Here is a 6,293-nt window from a genome sequence, read left to right on the forward strand (position 1 = left end):
TCGAACCACTCACCGATTCGGATAAATTAGACTATCCGATTAAAGACCCTATTAATAAGGTTTAAATAAAATTTAAATTTTTATTGACTTATTTATTTTATGTCTATTTTTTTTTTCACATACATAAAATCAATAAAGACTCTGATATCAATTGTCGATATTTTTTTCAAGGTGAAAGAAATTTAAATTTTAATTGACTTTACTAACTCTCTTATTTTATATTTTTTATCAATATTCAATTATTTGATATATTTTTTATTAAAATTTTTTGAAGCATTTATTTCTAATTTTTTTAAAAAATATTAGCAATATTTGTTTACCGGTTATTCAACCTGTAATTTTTTTTTTTGTATATATTATAAATATGTTTGTATTTTTATAATTCATAATTAATAGATTAACGAAACAATTTTATTTAATACAACGAAAAATATCCATCATCTTATTTGAATTTAAAAATAAATTTGGCTAAATTTCTGATTTTTTTTCTTTTGAAAAATCGTTTGAGAGGTAGGAGCAGCATTTCCCGCCTAGGAAATTTGGGGCAAATGCGAGTAAATGCTGTTCGCGCTCTCATCTCTATGCCTTTCTCGGCTCTGCCGTGGCTGGTAGCCGTATCAACTCCCACAAATCTAACTGAGAGAATGTGCTGCCTCGGTATTTCCGTCTAAAACGTCGCCGTATCATTAACAGAAGCCGCCGGTTATAATGTCGTGCTTCATTCTGAGGCCTCGGCAATACAAGATCCGAGAAGTAGGATTGTCCAGGTAATGCATCCGGCGCTAGCGCCGGATGGTGTGGAGGCGATTATCGGAGTGGATGGGGTGAGAGAGAGGAGCTGAAGGGAGAACGGTGTCGGGAGCTCACGCAGGCTAAAAAAATTGTGTGCACGATCTGGCCTCGTACTTGCGGGTTGGACGAGCTCGAGGCACTATTCGATCGGCGGCACGGAAGTCGCGAGGTGGAACATGTGCGACCGGACGCGGGAGTGGCACGAAGCCGTGATCGAACGAGTAAGGAGGTTGAATGAGGAGAATTGTTTTGGCGTGGCGGTTATAACGGGTATGAAGAGGAGCGAAATTCGCATGGGGGATCTAAACGGTTTTGCTTCAGCCAAAGTGGAGGTAAGCGTGCTAAATTCGTAATTTATGCGGCGATTGCAAAGGAAAACTCAGAAGAAAATATTAAGAGAGTCGAATTTCCCCATTCTGTGTAGATATTCCGAGTTTTATCTCGCAGGATGGTGAAATATGGACGTTCAGTGTTCGCGCAGTTGATTCACATTGTCCTGAAGGTACGGTTGCCGTGAAACGATGATGGTTTTGCTGAAGGTATAACTGTCTCGGGTTGACAAGGATACTGTTACCCTACTCTGTTTTTACTTCTAATGAGGAGCGTTATCGATATATAATGGATTGGTTAATGATGCGTCAGCTTATTGATTAAATAGACCTGTTTATATTTTTACGGGAAAGCTAATCTGTATAGATCCCTTCAGTATAGAACGCTATAGAGCGTTAATCCGCCTAAGTTAGACGTGCATGGTATATAATTTTGACAATTACTTTTCCATGTCTTCCCCATTTCTTGTTTTTGATAGAAAGAGAAATATTACTAAGAATAAGAAAGAAGAAGATCTTCCTTACATCGTCAAGTAGAGGAATCGAAAGCAAACATAACAAACAAAAATGCCAGAAAAAATCTTCCCGTGGAAATTATGGCCTACCAATTCTGATGAAGTTTGGATACAGCAAGATCTTCCTTTTTTCTTGTTAAAATTACAAGCTGTAGATAATAATGGGTTAGTACTGTAGTTGAGAGTAATGACTGCCTGCATCTGCGTGTCTATAGTTCAAGGGGGTTTTCATACAGCTAAGTTCCAACTCGAATAACTTGAGTTTTATATGAGGATTAAGATGTGGTTTTTCTGTGACCATTTCTAGTTTCAGATCATAAAAATTTTGTGCTTACATCAAAGCTTGTACAATCTACCACCCCTTATCACTGATACCATGGCTGCTGCTATGCTGGGGCACTATACTACAACAGTTGCTGTGATTGCTGTGGCACTATGTCACTTCCCCCACAACCGCCATTATTATACTGACCATGGTTCTAAACTTAACATTTTACACCAACCATAGCAAAATCATTTTGCCTTTATTTTTTTAGCTGCTACTACTTTCTTGCTACCGCCCTTCGCTTCTTCAAATAGTTTGGATGGAAAGTTTGAATAGTGCGATTTATAGTAAGTCAGAAGATTGGTCCAGATGTTATTTACCATTGTACAGATTTGGGATTGTTGTTACCATGTGCCAATCTTATTCTCTGGAGGAATAGAGATCTTGTGCAAGATTAGTTACCAATCATTTATATTTCTCATACGCCTCTACTGTTTTAGGTGGTTCACGTTCATGTATTGAATTTGAGGCTTTGGTTACAATAGTAAGAAAATAATTTGCACAAGACAATGCATTTGGTACTGAAATTGATGAAGCACACCAATAATAGAGTTTAGAAAGATAGAGAAAAAGAAAAGCAGAAAAGATGAATACTATTGACAAATGATAGTAAGTGGCAACAACCACAGTTATAGAGTTATAGGGTTGTTAAACACTTAATTCTGTGAAAGAATATCAATAATTCAATTAGCCTTGACAATGTTGAATCACCTATTTATATTATAGGGTATCTACATAGCTAATATGACCATAATACTTAAACAGGAAAAAAATAACAAAATAAGATTTCTAATTAAATACGAAAAAAAGTCCTTTTTTGATAATAAACCTATCCCAATAGTTACTAAATAAGTTAAGTGCTCGTAGTAATATGTAGAGATTATAATTATATAAATGTTTCATATTATTGATATATACTCATTTCAGGATATTCCTATTTATTTATCATTCTCTCCTACAGAGTAAAAGCTCGACCTTGCATTTTGAAATATCAAAGTAGAAAGAAAGTGATGAAAGCTTGGACATACCTCCCAAAGAATTAAAATCTGTCAAACTTAAGATCATCCTCAGAAAGTAAGAAAGTCCCAAAAGCCTGAGGTCCAAATTAGTAAAGAAATTAGGTATGATCAAATTGAGCGTCAACAAACTTTGCTTATCACTATCAGGAGCCAAAAGAATTGTTGGTGTTGCTTCTTTAGTTGCATCATTGTTCTTTTTCATGTAGTTCAAATAAACTTAGATCTAACCATCCTTGTCCAAATGATTAGATCTTCTTTAACCATCCTTGCTACGAAGTTGAGAAATCCATCATTAGATGACTCAATTTCTCTCATAGTATTAAGATCTTCTTTAATCCCTTATTTACCATATCTACTGACATGCTTCGATTAGCTGGGTGGTGAATGGTAATAACTTCATCTTGCATAATAAGAAAGAGACAAATCCTGGTAGTGATGGTCACTACATCACCATAGTCATGCAGGAGAATGCTAAGAAGATTTTATTGCCTACATCAGACATGGTTTAAGCTTATTGTCAAAACTGTAGAGGACTCTCCCTGCTAACCCATAAGTAACTGGCAAAACTTTCTTATTATCTCTCTGATCACTGTGAAGAAGCAACTCTACCAGGATTTAATTGCTTCCGTGTAAAGAAGTTGTCATAATTGCTCCCATGTATGAGAGGACATCCTTCCAATGAGGTCGCGTGGACTTAATAAGTGCTTTAATATTTCTACAATCAATTAGTCCTTCACAATTAATAAGTGTCCGCTAGATATAGTCATGAGTTGCAACTCTTTCAAGAATTAAGATATTTTCACATGTGATTGCCTCATTCTGTTAACTAATATCTTAAATGTAGAAATAATCAACTCGAAAGCCTAATACATCTGTTCGTCATCCCAAGGACTATCTGGTGCAGGAAGTCTGGTTATCCCAAGTTGCCAAAAGCAATTTCAAGTTTCACAGTAATTGAGGAGTTATTTAACCATAATGTTTATCTTTTTCTCTTTCTCTCTCTCTCTCTCCCTCACCCTTCTTGGAGCTCGCTTCCCCTCCCTAGACCGGGTTTTTCTGGCATGTTTTTCTCCTTTCCTCATGTTGTTTTCCCCATATCGGATATTCTTGGTCATTGAGGGCAAATATTTTTCGACATTACCCTCATGGTGAACTTGTTGATCTTGCAAGGGGATTCTGAGAATGACAAGGAATCTCATTCTTCCATTCCAGTTGATGCAAGCATTAGAGAGAAAAATCCCGAGTAAGTGTTTTTCCTTTTACCAATGGCTGATGTTGGTTTTAAGGGCAAATTAGAGAGAGCTCTTGAAACTCAGAAGCAGAAATGAAAAACAGATGATGAAATTTTACTTGATTTCTTAGTCAACCACTTGTTTTGGTATTTATAAGAGAACTATAAAAGCCCCTATAAACATGTATTTCTTTGACAGAAGTAACTGTCTTTTAATCTCCAAAACCTACCTCAAACTTATCCTAGGCACTTAACAAATATACTGCTGTGCTGCATAATTCTAGAATTAGATATACTAATAAACAGAGACTAAAAGCCAGAATTTTATTAACATCTTAACTTATATATAGTCTTTTACCACACATTTATTATAATATGGAACTTATAAATAAAACCATATTATTCAAACACATTTTTCGCTTATTTTTCAAGAATGTATAGGCCTTAGCAGCTTATAAATCTTACCCATTTATAAGTTTCTTGAGAAAAAACAAAATCATACAATCCCATTATCATTACTATTATTTATGGGTCTTACATTGGTATTCTGTTCTGAATGTTCTCTTTTCTTCCAATTTTATTAATTTGTATATCCATGAAAATAATACGGTTATGTTGGTGTCATCGCAAAGATAAAAAGCATTGATTCTTTGAAGAATTTAGAAGGGATCATTAAGGCATCTGATGGAGCTATGGTTGCCAGAGGTAATCTAGGGGCACAGATATCTGGAACTGGTCCCATCGTCTCAAAAGCAGATTGTTGAAGGTTATTGTTGCCTCTCAGCTTCTTGAGCCTATGATTTGAATATCGTATACCAACTAGAACTGAAGTTGCTGATGTTTCTGAGGATGTTGGACAGCAGGCTGATGCCTCAATGCTTTCTGGGGAATCAGCAATGGGACAATACCCAGAGAAGGAATTGGCTGTTCTAAGCAGTGTCAGTTTGAGAATAGAACGAAAGTGGAGAGAAGAAAAATGCTATGCCAATACACCATTTCCAATTCAATGTCCTTTGGTATTTCAAGGGAGATATGCTTTGCAGCTGCAAAAATGGATAAGCATCCTTTTAGTCACTCCTCCAATATTTTGATAATTGTTTTCTTGATTCATAAATTGATGGACCACACAAGAAGCTGAATTTTATACAACAATTATCTGATATCTGCAAATGGAAGAAAGCTATAAAAACATTTACAATTGCACATAAAGCTGCTGGTTTATGGTCTGGCAGAATTTTTCTATAAAAGATCCATAATTGCAGACTCATAATATTGCAACTTGTGAATATCTAGTTGCCTCATTTTTGGATTATGGCAAGCAGAAAACAAAAAAAACTTGTATTGGGACAAGGATCAACTTTAGGTACTAGATCATGATTTACCGGTAGTCTGAATAGCAATCAGTTATCCTTGATTGATAAGATCTAGTGTTTATGGCCAGTATGTTGACTGTTTATATTTTTATGATGCTGCCCCTCATGTTGTACTCTTGTCAATCCCTTCACATAGTCAATGGTGATCATGGATTTGTTTAACTATGCCGTGAATATCTCCCTCCGTTTTGTTGATAACAAAATGTTCTGTGGAATTTTCAGCCAACAAATTAGAAGCAGATACGCTTTTTATATGTACAAGAACTGGGCAAATAGCATCCTTTCTCTCCTCTGCTCGACCTGACTGCCCAACCTTTTCACTTACACCCTCAACATCTGTGCTTAGACTCTTAACCTGCAATGGGGCTTGAAACCCTTCTTTCTTGATTTATCTTATGATATGGAGAACAACTTGGGCAGACCTTTCTGTTTGCTTCAAGCTAGAGACATGGTCAAGTCTGGTGACCTTATCCTTGTTGTCTCCGATATATTGTTATCCATTCTGGTGGTTAATATTCCTTGATTCAGTATGTGCCTTGATTACATATTCTATCTATCTATCTAACCCATTTTAGACGTTAGGAGGAGATTGATACTCCTCGGTTAGGGACCATTAATACGGTTATTTATGTTTATATGAGGTTTGTTAATTCATCTGTGCTCTTAAACAGTGCAGTGTTTGGCCGGATGGTGGATCGTGATAAGCTGA

The 6,293-nt window shown here is 36.0% G+C and overlaps 1 pseudogene across 1 annotated transcript; it reads left to right on the forward strand.

The window, feature by feature from the left end:
- The first annotated feature begins 489 nt into the window (after positions 1–489).
- LOC110814803 (pyruvate kinase isozyme A, chloroplastic-like) lies at positions 490–5,799 on the forward strand (annotated as a pseudogene). Its single transcript, XR_015818119.1, has 3 exons — positions 490–1,124; positions 1,217–1,331; positions 4,844–5,799. The product of XR_015818119.1 is annotated as a pyruvate kinase isozyme A, chloroplastic-like (transcript).
- The last annotated feature ends 494 nt before the right edge of the window (positions 5,800–6,293 follow it).

Source organism: Carica papaya, chromosome 3 (assembly GCF_054855325.1).
Source record: "Carica papaya isolate Zhongbai chromosome 3, ASM5485532v1, whole genome shotgun sequence".
Taxonomy (NCBI): Eukaryota; Viridiplantae; Streptophyta; class Magnoliopsida; order Brassicales; family Caricaceae; genus Carica; species Carica papaya.